We start from the raw sequence: 19,994 nt of genomic DNA, 5'->3' as shown, positions 1-19,994 counted from the left end.
AGAGAATAACCTAGATTAGAAATATCTTAATTTTGGCCTAATTCTGATATAAATAAATTAATGACAGGAAAGTTTCCTCATCACATTGACTTTAGTTTTCTCCTAGAGAAAATAAGAGAACTCTATTTCACGACTGATGAAGATGCTTCCATCTCTAAACTGTGGCCTGTAATTTTTAGCCCTTTTACCATAAATGCACTATTATGGATTGAATGTGTCCCTTAACATTTGTAATGGGGATTTATTTGGAAATAGGGTTGTTATCTTGCCTATACTAAGATGACTGGTGTCTTTATATGAAACAAAAAAACTCATGAAAAGAGGAAGACACACAAAAAGAGAAGATAATACAGAGACACAAAGAGAAGAAAGAAGGCAATCTACTTGCTAGAAGTGAGCCCTGAAACAGATTCTTCCCTAATGGCCTTGGCAGCATGGCCCTGCCAGCACCTCATTTTTAGCCTGTTCTCCAGAACTGTGTGAAAATAAATGGCTGGTTTTCTAAGCTATCCAATTTGTGATACTTTGTTATAATAGCACTCACCTCTGGGTACCCTTTCCTAGCTTGCTTCCTAAATCTAATGGTGAAAATCCCTCACTCCCCCAGAGCTATTCTCTTCCCACACCCTCCCCAATTCCCAAGGAGAGAGTGAACCAAAAAACTGGTCCTTCTGCAGTCAGTTTCTGTGGGTATGAACTGGATTAAGCCACATATTCTTTTTATGTCTAATCAAATTTTATATATATATATATAATTTATTAATTGAAATACCATCAATTATTAAATTGTAAAGCAAATCCTTAAGAAACAAATTTCTATTCCCCATCTACTGTGTGCCAGAGCATGCTTATAGCAATTTGTTTCAAGAGCATTAATATATACTTGCATACAATATGCACAAGTATATCTAGAAACTTCAACAAATAAGTCAAAATGCTATATTAGGAAGTTAATATCATTTTAATAATACTGTATGAGAAACATTAAGTGTGCTTACTTCACATAGATACTGGGCAAAGCTAGAAGACACTGGCCTTCATTCTACTTTCTCTAATTTCATACTTGTTTTATTTTGTTTTTCCTTTCTTTCTGGAAGACTGTGGGGCTGTGTGCTATTTTTTGTCTTGCCTTTTTGAATTTTCCAATTTCACAGTGTTATTTAGTTTGAAGACAGTCGTAAATTACTTTTTGGTCCACCCAACTGAATTATCACTTTTCCCATGGGGCTGGAAAACCACTTTTCATAACTACTGTGTCTTATAGTAGCTGGATTTACAGACCTTTGAACTCTTTAATATTAGAGTTTATAAAGATTAACTGCAATTTTATTTTTTTCAACTAAAATCTTATAGCTCTTATGGCTATAAAATCTTATGGTTATTATCAAAGAGATAGGAAATAACAAGGGTTGGCAAGAACATGTAGGAAAGGGAACTCTTGTGTATTATTGGTGAGAATGTAAATTGGTGCAGCTGCAATGGAAAACAGTATATAGTTTCTTCAAAAATTAAAAAATAGAACTATCATATAATCCAACAGTTTAATTTCTGAGAATTTATCTGAAGAAAATGAAAACATAAATTATAAAAGATACATATATATTTATATACACACATATGAATGCATGTGTACATATATATATGGACTTCCCCGGTGGCTCAGTTGGTAAAGAATCTGCCCGTAATGCAGGAGACCCAGGTTCAATCCTCGGGTTGGGGAGATCCTCCAGAGAAGGAAACGGCTATCCACTACAGTATTTTTGCCTGGAGAATTTTGTGGACAGAGGAGACTGGTGGTACAGTCCATGGAGTCTCAAGAGTCAGACATGACTTAATTACTTCACCACCACCACCACCACCACACACATACACACACATATATATAATAGACACACACACACATACACATTGCTATGTTTATTTTGGGCTTCCCTGGTGCTCAGTGGTAAAGAATCTTCCTGCCAATGCAAGAGATGCAGGTTCAATCCCTGGGTCAGGAACATCCCCTTGGAGAAGGAAATGGAATCCCACTCAGGTAATTTCTGTGGGAAATCTCATGGACAGAGGAATCTAGCTAGCTACAGTCCACAGGGTCACAAGAGTTGGCCATGACTTAGCAACTACACAATAACAATAAAATATTAATTGTAGCATTATTTACAATAGCCAAGAATTGGAAGCAAGCTAAGTGTCCATCATAGATGAATGGATAAAGAAGTGACATATTATATATAAATATACTATATAGTGATATTATATATGTATGTATGTGATGGAATATTACTCAGCCATATAAAGGAATGAAATCTTTCCATTTGGGATAACATGGATGGATCTAGAGTATATTATGCTAAGTGAAATAAGTTAGATAAAGATAAACACTATATGATTTCACTTATATATAGAATCTAAAAAACAAATAAACAAAACAGAAACAGACTTATAAACAAACGTGATTGTCAGAGGGAAGAGGGTGGGGAACAGGCAAAATAAGTGAAGGCAATTAGGAGGTGCAAACTCCATTTATAAAATGAATAAGTCACAGGGATATAATGTACAACATACGGAATATAATCAATATTATTGTAATAACTTTGTATGATAACTAGACTTGTGGTAGTCATTTCATAATGTATTAAGATATTGAATCATGATGTTACGCACATAAATCTAAGTTTATTATAATTTAATAAAAAAAAGTTTATAATGAGGTAAGCACTTAGGACATTGATATAGACTGAATGAATCTCCCCAAAATTCATATGCTGAAGCCCTAACCCCTAGTGTGGTGGTATTTGGAAGAAAGGTCTTCAAAGGTAATGAGGATGAGATACAGCTTTGACTGAGGAGTAAACACCTGTTGTTTAAACAACCATCTATGGTATTTTGCTGTAGCAACCCAAGCTGATAGACAAATACGTTGGACACTTTGCATATGTTAGTTATGTAATTATCCACAAAACTGTGATGTGTGACTGTTAGGTTCCCCACTTAGAGATGAGAAAACTGAAGACTGGAAAAATTGGCCCAAGATACCAAGGTAAGTGATTGAACCAGGATCTGGAATTCAGTCAGTGTGATTTATCATACAGCTCTGCATAAGACAACCAATATCACTATACTGACTACAGTGAAAAAATAATTTCATTCAAGTGGCTTGTATCATTTAAGGGGAAAGTGAAAATATCCATCAGCTTTTCTGAATACTAAAAATAAACATTACTATCCTTAAGATAATTGCAAATAATTGGGGATCTGAGACTTGGAAAAGCAAGACAGTTCCAGAAAAACATCTATTTCTGCTTTATTGACTATGCCAAAGCCTTTGACTGTGTGGATCACAATAAACTGTGGAAAATTCTGAAAGAGATGGGAATACCAGACCACCTGACCTGCCTCTTGAGAAACCTACATGCAGGTGAGGAAGCAACAGTTAAAACTGGACATGGAACAATAGACTGGTTCCAAACAGGAAAAAGAGTATGTCAAGGCTGTATATTGTCACCCTTCTTATTTAACTTCTATGCAGAGTACATCATGAGAAACGCTGGGCTGGAAGAAGCAAAAGCTGGAATCAAGATTGCTGGTAGAAATATCAATCACCTCAGATATGCAAATGATACCACCGTAATGGCAGAAAGTGAAGAGGAACTAAAAAGCCTGTTGATGAAGGTGAAAGAGGAGAGTGAAAAAGTTCACTTAAAGCTCAACATTCAGAATACAAAGATCATGGCATCTGGTCCCATCACTTTATGGGAAGTAGAGGGGGAAACTGTGGAAAAAGTGTCAGATTTTATGTTTTTGGGCTCCAAGATCACTGCAGATGGTGACGGCAGCCATGAAATTAAAAGACGCTTACTCCTTGGAAGGAAAGTTATGACCAACCTAGATAGCATATTGAAAAGCGGAGACGTTACTTTGCCAACAAAGGTCCGTCTAGTCAAGTCTATGGATTTTCCTGTGGTTGTGTATGGATGTGAGAGTTGGACTGTGAGGAAAGCTGAGTGCTGAAGAATTGATGCCTTTGAACTGTGGTATTGGAGAAGACTCTTGAGAGTCCCTTGGACTGCAAGGAGATCCAACCAGTCCATTCTAAAGGAGATGAGTCCTGGGTGTTCTTTGGAAGGAATGATGCTAAAGCTGAAACTCCAGTACTTTGGCCACCTCATGCGAAGAGTTGACTCATTGGAAAAGACCCTGATGCTGGGAGGGATTAGGGGCAGGAGGAAGAGGGGACAACAGAGGATGAGATGGCTGTATGGCATCACCGACTCGATGGACATGAGTTTGAGTGAACTCCGGGAGTTGGTGATGAACAGGGAGGCCTGGCGTGCTGCGGTTCATGGGGTCGCAAAGAGTCGGACACGACTGAGCGACTCAACTGACTGAACTGACTGACTGACTGAGACTTGGAAATATAATACTCTATTTCCCAGTCTTAATATGCTAGGTATACTCCCTGGTAACTCAGCTGATAAAGAGTCCACTTGCAATGCAGGAGCTGCTGTTGCTGCTAAGTCACTTCAGTTGTGTCTGACTCTGTGCAACCCCATAGACTGCAGGCCACCAGGCTCCCCCGTCCCTGGGATTCTCCAGCCAAAAATACAAGAGTGAGTTGCCATTTCCTTCTCCAATGCATGAAAGTGAAAAGTGAAAGTGAAGTCATTCAGTTGTGTCCGACTCTTAGTGAATCCATGCACTGCAACTTACCAGGCTCCTCCGTCCATGGGATTGTCCAGGCAAAAATACTGGAGTGGGTTGCCATTGCCTTTTCTGCAACCCAGGAGACCCAGTACAATTCCTGGGTCAGGAAGATCCTCTAGAGAAGTGATAGGTTACCCACTCCAGTATTCTTGGGCTTCCCTGGTGGCTCAGTCAGTAAAAGAATCTGCCTGCAATGTGGGAGACCTGGGTTCAATCCCTGGGTTGGGAAGACCCCCTAGAGGAGGGCATGGCAACCACTCTAGTATTCTTGCCTGGAAAATCTCCATGGACAAAGGAGCCTGGCAGGCTGCAGTCCATGGGGTCGGAAATAGACGGAAATGACTATACAACAAAGTACAGCACATACTATGAGAAAAAGAAAGTTTAACTTTCTTCTTCATGGCTATGTGAGTCTAACTTCACTTTGGTTCTGGTAGCCTATTAGCATTTTTTTCATTCTGCAACATGTACAAGTGTTACCTGTTCTCTGTCCCCCTCTATGATACTACATTTATTTCTTCTTAAGAAACATGGTTGATTGCTTGATTTCATTACAAAAAACTTAATTATTGAAGGAATAAATATTTCAGGTACATTCTGTCTAGAAATGCAAATTGGTTTATATTCAAAGACTTTAAGAAGTCAAAGTCTCCTTTTAAGCTGATCAGAAACTTGAGGAATGAAACTAGAGAGTAGAATTTCTTTTATAAATATGGTCATCAAAGAAACCCATATGCTGTTTGGTTCCTATGTTATTACATTTCATAATGAGCTTTGAATGAGAAGGATAAAAGTGAACATCATTAAAACAGATGATTTATGCAGAGTGGGTCTTTAAAGACAGTTATATATTGATGAAAGTTGTCAGTGTCATTATGTACTTGTCAGATGAAGAGAAATAAAAAATTTAGACCTAAAAAATGTAAGATTGCATTTTTTTTAGAAATCAACCTTAATAGCAAATGACCAGCTACTGAAGAGTCATTAAATAAATAAAAGACCTGGAGGCAGGAAGTGTTTGGTAATGTCAAATGCCATGAGGCATTTGAGGCTAAATGATGAACATATGCTTCAGTTATTTTATCTTCATTATAATCATGTATTCATTAATTAATTCAACTTTTATTGAATAATTATGGAGAAAGAGACAATGATACTAACCAACTATCTAATTTCCTTTTTTATGTTTCCCATCTCCCCTTGCAGTTAAGGAGGAACTTGTAAGTAGAGACCCAATACTTTGGAGCTTCTCTTACATGTGTGTGGATATTCAGTCGCTCTGCCAGGTGTCTGACTCTTTGTGACCCCATGGACTGTAGCCCACAGGCTCCACTATCCATGGAGTTCTCCAGGCAAGAATATTGCAGTGAGTTGTCATTTCTTCCTCCAGAGGATCTTCCTGACCCAGGGATCAAACCCACATATCTTGTGTCTCCTGGATTGGCAGGCAGATTCTTTGCCACTGCAGCACCTGAGAAGCCTCTACTTACATTTAGAAGCTCCAAAATAACATGCATTCCTTCTGGAATTGAATGAAATCCATTCATTCAATTGATTCAATGGAATTGAATGGAATTCTAATGAAAAGCCCCTGGGCAATTCTCAGCTCCTCATTTCCACTGCTATAATAACCAGGAAGAGGGTCTCATATTTGAAGTGATGGATCTGCAATACCTAAACAACCTGCATTGCTGAATTATCACACTGATTATCAAAATCTTGACTGGAATTGTCAGATGACATCATCTATCAGGTGACAACAGTCCTTAAGAGTCACCCAAAATCAGCAGTGGGCTTGTCATGAGTATTAAGTGAATGTTTTGTTTAAAGCCAGTGAGTTTGGGGGACTAATACAGCAGACAAATCTAATTTTCCTGAAAAAACACTTATCATGTTCACTCATGACAAATATTCACAAATATTCACTTATTTGACAAATATTACTGAACACACTGTATTTATCAGGCTGTGTGCTAGATTCTGAATATGTACTTGTTAAAAAATAAAATTCCCTGGCATATGGAGCTCCTAATCTAATGGGATGCATACCAAATAATTTGTCAAATAATTGTTCAATATCCTATTATCTCATCATTTTTATTAATTTGTTATCACTAATTAATATTATACTGCTTGTATAACAAGCCATGCCCAAATGTGAATATAACTTATTCAAGTTTCATTCTGTAAATGAGCTCATTTAATTCATATGCTTTCTCTGATTATAAATCAGAAAAAGTTGGCTTAAAGCTCAACATTCAGAAAACTAAGATCATGGCATCCAGTCCCATCACTTCATGGCAAATAGACAGGGAAACAGTGGACACAGTGGCTCCATTTTTCTGGGCTCCAAAATCACTGCAGATGGTGATTGCAGTCATGAAATTAAAAGATGCTTGCTGCTTGGAAGGAAAGTTATGACCAACCTAGATAGCATATTCAAAAGCAGAGATATTACTTTGCCAACGAAGGTCTGTCTAGTCAAGGCTACGGTTTTTCCAGTAGTCATGTATGAATGTAAGTGTTGGACTATAAAGAAGGCTGAGCACCAAAGAATTGATGCTTTCGAACTGTGGTGTTGGAGAAGACTCTTGAGAGTCCCTTGGACTACAAGGAGATCCAACCAGCCCATCCTAAAGGAGATCAGTCCTGGGTGTTCATTGGAGGGACTGATTTTGAAGCTGAAACTCCAATACTTTGGCCACATGATATGAAGAGCTGACTTGTTGGAAAAGACCCTGATGCTGGGAGAGGTTGAGGGCAGGAGAAGAAGGGGACGACAGAGGATGAGATGGTTGGATGGCATCACTGACTCAATGGACATGGGTTTGGGTGGACTCCAGGAGTTGGTGATGGACAGGGAGGCCTGGCGTGATGCGGTTCATGGGGTCACAAAGAGTTGGACACAACTGAGCATCTAAACTGAACTGAACTGAACTGATTATAAAAATCTTGACTATAATTGTCAGATGACATCATCTATTAGATGACCCTATGTTCAAATAGTCAAAGGTTTCTCATGTTTTTTAAGAATAAAAACAACACATGGCTCTGTTTTTCAAACTCTTATCCTAGACATAGCCATTCTGTCCTCTACACTATCTATAAATAGTTAATAAGGGATTTGATTTAGGTCATACCTGAATGGTCTAGTGGTTGTCCCTACTTTCTTCAATTTAAGTCTGAATTTGGCAATAAGGAGTTCATGGTCTGAGCCACAGTCAGCTCCTGGTCTTGTTTTTGCTGACTGTATAGAGCTTCTCCATCTTTGGCTGTAAAGAATATAATCAATCTGATTTCGGTGTTAATCATCTGGTGATGTCCACATATAGAGTCTTCTCTTGTGTTGTTGGAAGAGGGTGTTTGTTATGACCAGTGCAGTTTCTTGGCAAAACTCTATCAGTCTTTGCCCGGCTTCATTCCATATTCCAAGGCCAAATTTCTCTGTTACTCCAGGTGTTTCTTGACTTCCTACTTTTGCATTTCCAGTCCCCTATAATGAAAAGGACATTATTTTTGGGTGTTAGTTCTAAAAGGTCTTGTAGGTCTTCATAGAACCGTGCAACTTCAGCTTCTTCAGCGTTACTAGTTGGGGCATAGACTTGGATTACTGTGATACTGAATGGTTTCCCTTGGAAACGAACAGAGATCATTCTGTCATTTTTGAGATTGCATCCAAGTACTGCATTTAGGACTCTCTTGTTGACCATGATGGCCACTCCATTTATTCTGAGGGATTCCTGCCCACAGTAGTAGATATAATGGTCATCTGAGGTAAATTCACCCATTCCAGTCCATTTCCACTGAATTTCTAGAATGTTGATTTCTAGAATGTTGACATTCACTCTTGCCATCTCTTGTTTGACCACTTCCAATTTGCCTTGATTCATGGACCTGACATTCCAGGTTCCTATGCAATAGTGCTCTTTACAGCATCAGACCTTGCTTCTATCACCAGTCACATCCACAGCTGGGTATTGTTTTTGCTTTGGCTCCATCCCTTCATTCTTTCTGGAGTCATTTCTCCACTGATCTCCAGTAGCATATTGGGCACCTACTGACCCAGGGAGTTCCTCTTTCAGTATCCTATCATTTTGCCTTTTCATACTGTTCATGGGGTTCTCAAGGCAAGAATACTGAAGTGGTTTACCATTCCCTTCTCCAGTGGACCACATTCTGTCAAATCTCTCCCCCATGACCTGCCCATCTTGGGTTGCCCCATGGGCATGGCTTAGTTTCATTGAGTTAGACAAGGCTGTGGTCCTAGTGTGATTAGACTGACTAGTTTTCTGTGAGTATGGTTTCAGTGTTTGCCCTCTGATGCCCCCTTGCAACACCTACCATCTTACTTGGGTTTCTCTTACCTTGGGCATGGGGTATCTCTTCACGCCTGCTCCAGCAAAGTGCAGCCATTGCTCCTTACCTTGGACGAGGGGTATCTCCTCACCGCCGCCCTTCCTGACCTTCAATGTGGGATAGCTCTTCTAGGCCCTCCTGCGCCCGCGCAGCTATGGATCCTTGGACGTGGGGTTGCTCCTCCCCGCCGCCACCCTTGGCCTCAGGCTTGGGGCGTGGGGTATCTCCTCCCGGCTGCTGCCCCTGACCTCAGACTCCTGTCATTGCCTCCCCTGGCTTCGGGCATGGGTTGCTCCTCCCAGCCACCATCCCTGGCCTCGAGCCATTCAGGTATGACCTAAATCAAATCCCTTATGATTATACAGTGGAAGTGAGAAATAGATTTAAGGGCCTAGATCTGATAGATAGAGTGCCTGATGAACTATGGAATGAGGTTCGTGACATTGTACAGGAGACAGAGATCAAGACCATTCCCATAGAAAAGAAATGCAGAAAAGCAAAATGGCTGTCTGGGGAGGCCTTACAAATAGCTGTGAAAAGAAGAGAAGTGAAAAGCAAAGGAGAAAAGGAAAGATATGAACATCTGAATGCAGAGTTCCAAAGAATAGCAAGAAGAGATAAGAAAGCCTTCTTCAGCGATCAATGCAAAGAGATAGAGGAAAACAACAGAATGGGAAAGACTAGGGATCTCTTCAAGAAAATCAGATATACCAAAGGAACATTTCATGCAAAGATGAGCTCGATAAAGGACAGAAATGGTATGGACCTAACAGAAGCAGAAGATATTAAGAAGAGATGGCAACAATACACAGAAGAACTGTACAAAAAAGATCTTCACAACCCAGATAATCACGATGGTGTGATCACTGACCTAGAGCCAGACATCCTGGAATGTGAAGTCAAGTGGGCCTTAGAAAGCATCATTATGAACAAAGCTAGTGGAGGAGATGGAATTCCAGTTGAGCTATTTGAAATCCTGAAAGATGATGCTGTGAAAGTGCTGCACTCAATATGCCAGCAAATTTGGAAAACTCAGCAGTGGCCACAGGACTGGAAAAGGTCAGTTTTCAATCCAATCCCAAAGAAAAGCAATGCCGAAGAATGCTCAAACTACCCCACAATTGCACTCATCTCACACGCTAGTAAAGTAATGCTCAAAATTCTCCAAGCCAGACTTCAGCAATGTGTGAACCGTGAACTTCCTGATGTTCAAGCTGGTTTTAGAAAAGGCAGAGGAACCAGAGATCAAATTGCCAACATCTGCTGGGTCATTGAAAAAGCAAGAGAGTTCCAGAAAAACATCTATTTCTGCTTTATTGACTATGCCAAAGCCTTTGACTGTGTGGATCACAATAAACTGTGGAAAATTCTGAAAGAGATGGGAATACAAGACCACCTGATCTGCCTCTTGAGAAATTTGTGTGCAGGTCAGGAAGCAACAGTTAGAAGTGGACATGGAACAACAGACTGGTTCCAAATAGGAAAAGGAGTACGTCAAGACTGTATATTGTCACCCTGTTTATTTAACTTATATGCAGAGTACATCATGAGAAACGCTGGACTGGAAGAAACACAAGCTGGAATCAAGATTGCTGGGAGAAATATCAATCACCTCAGATATGCAGATGACACCACCCTTATGGCAGAAAGTGAAGAGGAACTCAAAAGCCTCTTGATGAAAGTGAAAGTGGAGAGTGAAAAAGTTGGCTTAAAGCTCAACATTCAGAAAACGAAGATCATGGCATCCAGTCCCACCACTTCATGGGAAATAGATGGGGAAACAGTGAAAACAGTGTCAGACTTTATTGATCTGGGCTCCAAAATCACTGCAGATGGTGACTGCAGTCTGAAATTAAAAGACTCTTACTCCTTGGAAGGAAAGTTATGACCAACCTAGATAGCATATTCAAAAGCAGAGACATTACTTTGCCAACAAAGGTTCGTCTAGTCAAGGCTATGACTTTTCCTGTGGTCATGTATGGATGTAAGAGTTGGACTGTGAAGAATGCTGAGCACCGAAGAATTGATGCTTTTGAACTGTGGTGTTGGAGAAGACTCTTGCGAGTCCCTTGGACTGCAAGAGGATCCAACCAGTCCATTCTGAAGGAGATCAGTCCTGGGATTTCTTTGGAAGGAATGATGCTAAAGCTGAAACTCCAGTACTTTGGCCACCTCATGCAAAGAGTTGACTCATTGGAAAAGACTCTGATGCTGGGAGGGATTGGGGGCAGGAGGAGAAGGGGACAACAGAGGATGAGATGGCTGGATGGCATCACTGACTCGATGGACGTGAGTCTCAGTGAACTCTGGGAGTTGGTGATGGACAGGGAGGCCTGGCATGCTGCGATTCATGGGGTCGCAAAGAATCGGACACGACTGAGCAACTGATCTGATCTGATCTGATAAATAGCTCTGTATGTATTCATTGGATCTATATTAAGGCAAGTAAAAGTTGATACTGATGTCTCCATCAGTATAACCCATTATCATGTGGACCATTCTAGCTTATTCTCTTGATTGATATAAGGTCTTATCTGCATTTTACATTTAAGTTTATAGTCCATTTTGAGCTAGTTTTTGTGTAAGGTAGATGATCTCTGTCTAGGTCCTTGTTTTATGCATATTGACTTTCCAGTTATTTCAACAGTAATTGTTTAAAGACCATTATTTCTCCATTGTACTGTTTTTATGCATTTGTTGAAAGTCAATTTTTTATTTGATATGGTTCTATTTCTGGACTATCTATTCTCTTCCATTAATCTGCATTCTTATTATTTCACCAATACCACAATGACTTAATTACTGTAGTTTTTTAGGAAGATTTAAAATCAAGTATTGTGAATATTCCAACTATGCTCTTCGCTTTAGTACCATGTTGCTATTCTAGGACCTTTGTCTTTCCATATAAATTTTAGAATCAGTCTGTCCCTGGTTACAAAATAGCATTCTGGAATTCTGATTGAGACTGTGCTGAAACTACAGATCAAATTTACAAGGAATTATTGTATGAATTGGAGAAGGCAATGGCAAGGCACTCCAGTACTCTTGCCTGGAAAATCCCATGGATGGAGGAGCCTGGTAGGCTGCCGTCTATGGGGCTGCACAGAGTCAGACACGACTGACTTAGTAGCAGCATTGTATGAATAGTATTGAATTTTCTACACCCTTAACATGGAATAGCTCTCTGTTTAATTAGTTGTTTTCTTTTACTATTTTTATCATTTTGTTTTTAATTTTTCTGCATACATATCCTATGTATATTTACTTGGATTTTTTTTTTAATACTCCGTGTTTTGGGGAATTTCATAAATTACAAAAAAATTAATTTCCAAATGTTCCTTACTTGCTTGCAGGAAAAGCAACTGATCATTGTATATGGACATTATATCCTACAACCCCGCTAATATTTATTAGATCCAGAAAATATTTTTCCTGTAGTCTTTCAGTTCAGTCTTTCAGTCGTGGCCAACTCTTTGAAACCCCATGAACCACATCATACCAGGCCTCCCTGTCCATCACCAACTCCCAGAGTTTACCCAAACTCAGGCCCATTGCGTTGGTGATGCCATCCAACCATCTCATCCTCTGTCGTCCCTTTCTCCTCCTGCCCTCAACCTCTCCCAGCATCAGGGTCTTTTCCAATGAGTCAGCTGTTCGCATCAGGTGGCCAAAGTATTGGAGTTTCAGCTTCAAAATCAGTCCTTCCAATGAACACCCAGGACTGATCTCCCGTAGGATGGACTGATTGAATCTCCTTGCAGCCCAAGGGACTCTCAAGAGTCTTCTCCAACACCACAGTTCAAAAGCATCAATTCTTGGGCACTCAGCTTTCTGTATAGTCTAACTCTCACATCCATACATGACTACTGGAAAAACCACAGCCTTGACTAAATGGACCTTCGTTGGCAAAGTAATATCTTTGCTTTTTAATACGCTGTCTAGGTTGGTCATAACTTTCCTTCCAAGGAGTAAGCATCTTTCAATTTCATGACTGCAGTCACCATCTGCAGTGATTTTGGAGCCCCCACAAGTAAATCCAGCCACTGTTTCCACTGTTTCCCCATCTATTTCCCATGAAGTGATGGGATTGGATGCCATGATCTTAGTTTTCTGAATGTGGAGCTTTAACTTTGACTTTTTCACTCTCCTCTTTCACTTTCATCAAGAGGCTTTTTAGCTCCTCTTCACTTTATGCAAAAGGGTGGTGTCATCTGCGTATCTGAGGTGATTGATATTTCTCCCAGCAATCTTGATTCCAGCTTGTGTTTCTTCCAGTCCAGCGTTTCTCATGAGGTACTCTGCATATAAGTTAAATAAGCAGGGTGACAATATACAGCCTTGACGTACTCCTTTTCCTGTTTGGAACCAGTCTGTTGTTGCACGTCCAGTTCTAACTGTTGCTTCCTGACCTGCATATAGGTTTCTCAAGAGGTAGGTCAGGTGGTCTGATATTCCCATCTCTTTCAGAATTTCCCACAGTTTATTGTGATCCACACAGTCAAAGGCTTTAGCAGAGTCACTAAAGCAGAAATAGATGTTTTTCTAGAACTCTCTTGGTTTTTTGATGATCCAGCGTATGTTGGCAATTTGATCTCTGGTTCCTCTGCCTTTTCTAAAACCAGCTTGAACATCTGGTTCACAGATGTTCATATACAGTTCATATACTGTTGAAGCCTGGCTTGGAGAATTTTGAGCATTACTTTACTAGCGTGTGAGATGAGTGCAATTGTGCGGTAGTTTGAGCATTCTTTGGAATTGCCTTTAGAGTTTTCCATACAGACAATCATGTTATTAGCAAGTAAAGACACTTTACTTCCAATATTTACAATCAGTACATTTTCTTATCTTTTTGCATTTAGGAAGTTCTTCAAGTATGTTGTTGTTAGAAGCTAAGTTGTTTCCAACTCTGGGGGCCCGTAGACTGCAGCATGATAAGCTTCCCTTGTCCTTCACTGTCTCCCAAAGTTTGCCCAAATTCATGTCCATTGATTCGAAGATGCCACTGAACCATCTCTTCTTCTGCTGCCCTCTTCTCCCTTTTCCTTCAAACATTTCTAGCATCAGGGTCTTTTCCAGTGAGTTGGCTTTTTGCATCAGGTGGCCAAAGTATTTGGAGCATTAGCTTCAATATCAGTCCAACCAATGAATATTCAGGGTAGATTTCCTTTAGGATTGACTGCTTTGATCTCCTTGCAATCCAAGGGATTCTCGAGTCTTCTCTCCAGCACCACAGTTTGAAAGCATCTGTTCTTCAGCACTCAGCCTTATTTATGGTCCAACTCTAAAATATGAACATGACTACTGATAAAACCATAGCTTTGACTGTACAGACTTTTGTCAGCAAAGTGATGTCTCTGCTTTTTAATATGCAGTCCAGGTCTGTCATAACTTTTCTTCCAAGGAACAAGAATTTTTGAATTTACAGCTGCAATCACCATCCGCAGTGGTTTTGGAACAACAACAACAAAAAATCTGTCATTGTTTCCATTTTTTCCCCATCTATTTTGCCATTGATGGGTCCAGATACCATGATCGTCGTTTTTTGAATTCTGAGTTTTAAGCCAGCTTTTTTACTCTTCTCTTTCACGTTCATCAAGAGGTTATTTAATTCCTCTTTGATTTCTGGCCTTAGAGTGGTATAATCTGCATATCTGAGGTTGTTAATATTTCTCCCAGCAATCTTGATTCCACCTTGTGTTTTATCCAGCCTAGCATTTCTCATGATATACACTACATAGAAGTTAAATAAGCAGAATGATTATATACAGCCTTGACGTTCTCCTTTCCCAAATTGATCCAGTCCATTGTTCTGTGTCTGGTTCTAACTGTTGCTTCTTGACCTTTCTCAGGAGGCAGGTAAGGTAGTCTGGTATTCCCATCTCTTTAAGAATTTTCCACAGTTTGTTGTGATCCACACAAGGGTTTAGTGTAGTCAAGAAATAGATGTTTTTCTGGAATTCTCTTGCTTTTTCAATGATCCAGTGGATGTTGGCCATTTGGATCACAGGTTTCCCTGCTTTTTCTAAATCCAGCTTGTATATCTGGAAGTTCTCAGTTCACATACTGTTGAAGCCTAGTTTGAAAGATTTTGAGCATTTCCTTGTTAGTGTGTGAGATAAGCCCCATTGAACAGTAGTTTGAACATTCTTTGTCATTGCCCTTCTTTGGGATTAGAATGAAAACTGACCTTTTCCAGTCCTGTAACCATTGCTGAGTTTTCCAAATTTGCTGATATATTGAGTGCAGCACTTTAACATCATTAGCAGCAGCATCTTTTAAGATTTGAAATAGCTTACCTGGAATTCCATCCCTTGCACTTGCTTCTTTTGCAGTAATGCTTCCTAAGGCCCACTTGACTTCACATTACAGAATGCCTGGCTGTAGTTGAGTGACTACACCATCTTGGTTATCCAATTCATTAACATTTTTTTTCTTTTTCTTTTTTACACTTCTTCTGTGTATCCTTGTCATCTTTTGTTAATCTCTTATGCTTCTGTTAGGTCCTTGCTGCTTCTGTCCTTTACTGCACCCATCATTGCATGAAATGTTCCCTTGGCATCTAATTTTCTTGAAGAGACTTCTAGTCTTTCCATTTGATTGTTTTCTCCTATTTTTCTGCATTGTTCATTTAAGAAGGCTTTTTTCTCTCCTGGTTATTCTTTGGTTTTCTACAGTGCAAACATAATATACCCAAGTTTGGGTTTTTGGTGTTATTTTTTGTTGTTTAAGTGTTCTTTGAGCATCTTGGATTTGGATTTATTGTCCATTATTAACTTTGGAAAGTCCTTGGCCACTATCATTTTACTATTTCTTTTGTTCTTCTTTCTCTTTCTTCTCATTTACTTATTCCAGTTATATGCATGTTAAACCTTTTAGATATTTTCCCACAGTTCTTAGGTGTTAGTTCTGTTTTTTTTTTCTTTCTTTTTTCTTCTTTGCATTTCTGATTGGAGATTCGCTATTGCTCAATTTTTAAACTCATAGATATTTTCCCCTATTTCTCTTATAAATAAATAATATTTATTAATATTTATTAAATAAATATTTATTTCTAGCATTTCTTTACATTTCTTTTAGAGATTCTCTGCATTTACTACCTATCTTTTCATTTTGTTTTCCTCACTGGAGACCTTAAAATACTACTCTCAATTTTTTAAATTCCATTTCTAATAATATGAACACATCAGTATTATATGTGAGTCTGGTCCCAGTGATCAGAAGAAAGGACCTTTCTGATGCCTTTACTGCAAAAATCTGGAGTATATAGGATTCCTGCTAGGTATAGTGGAATTCCCTAATGAGCCTGCAGCTGCCAGAGTTTCTCACACTCAAGCTAGCCCAGTCTCTGTCTCCAACAGTCATCAGAATTATCAGGTAAGTGCTCCTACTTTTTTTGGCTCAGTGGCTTCTGCTCCAGTAAACAGGCCTCAGCAATGATTTTCTATGTTCACTCATCTCTCTGTGTGTTGGGGTGATAGATTTCCCTACAAACTCAATTTTCATGGGAGTCTAAGGAAAATCATTGATTTTCAATTTGTGTAACTCTTTTTCTTGGAAGGATGTAGTGATGACTTTCAATGTCTTTAAACAGAGTTAACCTAATAATTCTTTTTTAAAAGCAACTTAAAAATGTATTTCATTTAATGAAATAGCCCTACAAAGGCACATTGAAATGAGTTCTGGAGATCTGGTTCCTAATACAACATGCTATCTTTAGAAGGCAGTAATGACTAATTTACCTCAATTCCAAAATTCATTATTGTATAAATTTTATATCATTATACAAGAGCGAATAGCTTTGTTATTTAAAATTTGATTGAATTATAGTGAATTAAACCAAAACTAAATATTCAGTCATTGCTTTACTTGTGCATATTTCTGAGTTATTCAGCACAAAAAAGGGAGAGATTATAGTATTCCATTATAGGATCCTTCAAAGGTTCTTGTATAAATTTTTCCTTGAGAAATTTAATAGTACTTCTTTCCAAATGGCTGATTATTTAACCAGAGGCAAGGAATATATAAACAGTCTAACACTTAGAACTAGAAATTGGTATAGAATTAGAAATAGCATGGGCAGTAATTTTGAAAAATCAGGTCTTAGCTTGTTAGTCTCAGTATTTTCATTGGCACTAAGGAATTTCAATAAACTGTGAATCTCATCAGCTAGGTTCATCTTAAGAGCACTCAGAATTATGCTTCATCATTGTTCAAGGAGTACAAAGATCAAAGGAAGAGTAGCCACCTTTATTTTAAAGAATATTCTAAATTAAATTGCCCAAACTTCATATCTGTACATGTCCAGTTTTTCTAATTAACATGACTATTCCTTTCTGCAGGGAACATTTCAGTAACACTGGCTGAATACATTTTTCACACCCTAAATTTTAAAAATTCAACTTATGCTGACAACCTAGTTTTACATTTATCTCAGTAAAGACATCTTTCTACATACCTCTATAAGAACACTAAATCTCTATAGCTTTCTTGTGCTTTGCTTGGGCATTTCCTTTTTCATCTATTATAAGGTTCAGTCATGCCCAGATTCTGACCGAGGAGAGACAACAGAGAAGATACTGCAAGATCTATTAAGGAATGGAACTTGTGCCTTGGACTTCTGTTCTTTCACCTTCCTTAGCTAATGATTATTTTCATTCTCTCTCCATAGACAGTAAGACTCACAACACCAGGGGATATGCAAATATATTTGTTCTTCCCTCCACGGCATTTCGGTTTTATTTTTTGATTGAGAAAATATTAATCAGAACAGTGAGCAGTCAAGGTATATATCTGTGACCGGGATACATTAAACAGGTCAGTCTTTGGAATTTAAATCTTAAGCAGAGTAGAACAAGGAACATGATAGGTAGAATTCAAAGATGGCTGCCAAGATTCCCCACCCTCAGTATACACATATCTCTTTCCAGTTACTCAGTAAAACACTAATCTTGTTTCTGCTATGATGGGATTTTGCAGATGTAATTAATGTTCCAAATAAGATTTAAGAAAGGGAAATGGGTCTCAATTGACCTGATCTAATCAGGTGAACACTTAAAAGGGACTAGGCTTTTCCTGAACAAAAATATTCAGAGCATGAGAGGAATTTGACCCAAGAAAGATTTACAATTATTACTTTGAAGATGGAGATGTCAATTGGCAATGAACATTGGTGATGTTGAGGAGCTAAAAACAGCTCCTAGCTGATAACCTGTAAAGAAACAGAGACCTCAGTCCTACAACTGCATGGAACTGAATTCCACTAACAACTTGAATGAACTTCAAAGTGAATTCTTCCTAGAGCTTCCAGATGACAACTAGGCCTGGCTGACACATGATATCAACCTTTGAGACTATGAATAGAGAATCCTATCACACCATTTTCAGACCTTTGACCTAGGGAACCATGAGATGATAAACACATGTTTTAATATGCTAAATTCATAATAATCTGTTAAACATCATTAGTAAACTAATACAGAAGAGAAATTGTTAGAATTAAACCCTGGAGATTTTTCTTTCTAGCTTTGTGATGTTGGTCATTACTGTCTGTATTTTTGTTTCTTTAACTGTAAAATGCATACAAAATATCCTTTCTTATGTGGTTGTTCAGGGGATAAGATCAGATCAGATCAGTCACTCAGTCGTGTCTGACTCTTTGCGACCCCATGAATCGCAGCATGCCAGGCTTCCCTGTCCATCACAGACTCCTGGAGTTCACTGAGACTCACGTCCATCGAATCAGTGATGCCATCAAGCCATCTCATCCTCTGTCCTCCCCTTCTCCTCTTGCCCCCAATCTCTCCCAGCATCAGAGTCTTTTCCAATGAGTCAAATCTTTGCATGAGGTGGCCAAAGTACTGGAGTTTCAGCTTTAGCACCATTCCTTTGAAAGAAATCCCAGGGCTGATCTCCTTCAGAATGGACTGGTTGGATCTCCTTGCAGTCCAAGGGACTCTCAAGAGTCTTCTCCAACACCACAGTTCAAAAGCATCAATTCTTTGGCGCTCAGCCTTCTTCACAGTCCAACTCTTACATCCATACATGACCACAGGAAAAACCATAGCCTTGACTAGATGAACCTTTGTTGGCAAAGTAATGTCTCTGCTTTTGAATATGCTATCTAGGTTGGTCATAACTTTCCTTCCAAGGAGTAAGCGTCTTTTAATTTCATGGCTGCAGTCACCATCTGCAGTGATTTTGGAGCCCCCCAAAATAAAGTCTGACACTGTTTCCACTGTTTCCCCATCTATTTCCCATGAAGTGGTGGGACCGGATGCCATGATCTTCGTTTTCTGAATGTTGAGCTTAAAGCCAACTTTTTCACTTTCCACTTTCACTTTCATCCAGAGGCTTTTGAGTTCCTCTTCACTTTATGCAAAAGGGTGGTGTCATCTGCATATCTGAGGTGATTGATATTTCTCCAGGCAATCTTGATTCCAGCTTGTGCTTCTTCCAGTCCAGTGGTTCTCATGATGTACTCTGCATATAAGGTAAATAAACAGGATGACAATATACAGCCTTGACGAACTCCTTTTCCTATTTGGAACCAGTCTGTTGTTCCATGTCCAGTTCTAACTGTTGCTTCCTGACCTGCATACAGATTTCTCAAGAGGCAGATCAGGTGGTCTCGTATTCCCATCTCTTTCAGAATTTTCCACAGTTTATTGTGATCCACACAATCAAAGGCTTTGGCATAGTCAATAAAGCAGAAATAGATGTTTTTATGGAACTCTCTTGGTTTTTCCATGATCCAGAGGATGTTGGCAATTTGATCTCTGGTTCCTCTGCCTTTTCTAAAACCAGCTTGAACATCAGGAAGTTCACGGTTCACATCTTGCTGAAGTCTGGCTTGGAGAATTTTGAGCATTACTTTACTAGCATGTGAGATGAGTGCAATTGTGGGGTAGTCTGAGCATTCTTTGGCATTGCCTTTC

The sequence above is a fragment of the Bos grunniens genome, chromosome 8, assembly GCF_055505025.1.
Source record: "Bos grunniens cultivar Pamir isolate PY7600 chromosome 8, Bosgru_T2T1.0, whole genome shotgun sequence".
Taxonomy (NCBI): Eukaryota; Metazoa; Chordata; class Mammalia; order Artiodactyla; family Bovidae; genus Bos; species Bos grunniens.
This window is presented reverse-complemented; position numbering follows the sequence as displayed.